Consider the following 549-nt stretch of genomic DNA (forward strand, 5'->3'; position numbering starts at 1 on the left):
TGCGGCATGGGGGACTGGGGGCCAGGATTGTGGCGTGGCCACGCCTGTGGGGGTGGGAGGCCTCCTCCTGTCTGTCTCTGGCCAGCACACGTGCTCGCTGGCAATTAAAAAAAAGAAAAAAGCCTGGGGAGCATTTGGTTGTGGGGCTCAGGAGGCACCACTGACAGGAGAAGGGATTGGGGGCAGTCAGAGGAGAGGTGATGACAGGGGCTGCCTGCCCGCCTCGGTGAGCAGCAGTCAGGGTGGCCCACCTGGCGTGTGGGAGGGTCGGTCTGCCTGAGCCGGGTCCCTTGCCCAGTGGGGTTGTGTGTGACAAAGCTCCTGGTAACCAGGACTGGTGGTGCCTGCTTGGGTGTGTCTGCAGTGAGGCCCACGTCTCCTGTCCACACTCCCTGAGCACCCTCGTGGCTGCCCAGAGGCCCCGACCCCTGGTTCTCCCCCTGGCTCCGCAGGGGAAGCAGGTGGCTCCGTCTGTCACTGAAGCTGGCCCTGCCCTACGGATCCAGTTTCCCGAGGTCCTGAGGGCCGGCCCCAGAGTGGCTGGCGGCT

The sequence above is a fragment of the Tupaia chinensis genome, unplaced genomic scaffold (assembly GCF_000334495.1).
Source record: "Tupaia chinensis unplaced genomic scaffold, TupChi_1.0 Scaffold143602_1, whole genome shotgun sequence".
In the NCBI taxonomy this organism is placed as follows: domain Eukaryota; kingdom Metazoa; phylum Chordata; class Mammalia; order Scandentia; family Tupaiidae; genus Tupaia; species Tupaia belangeri.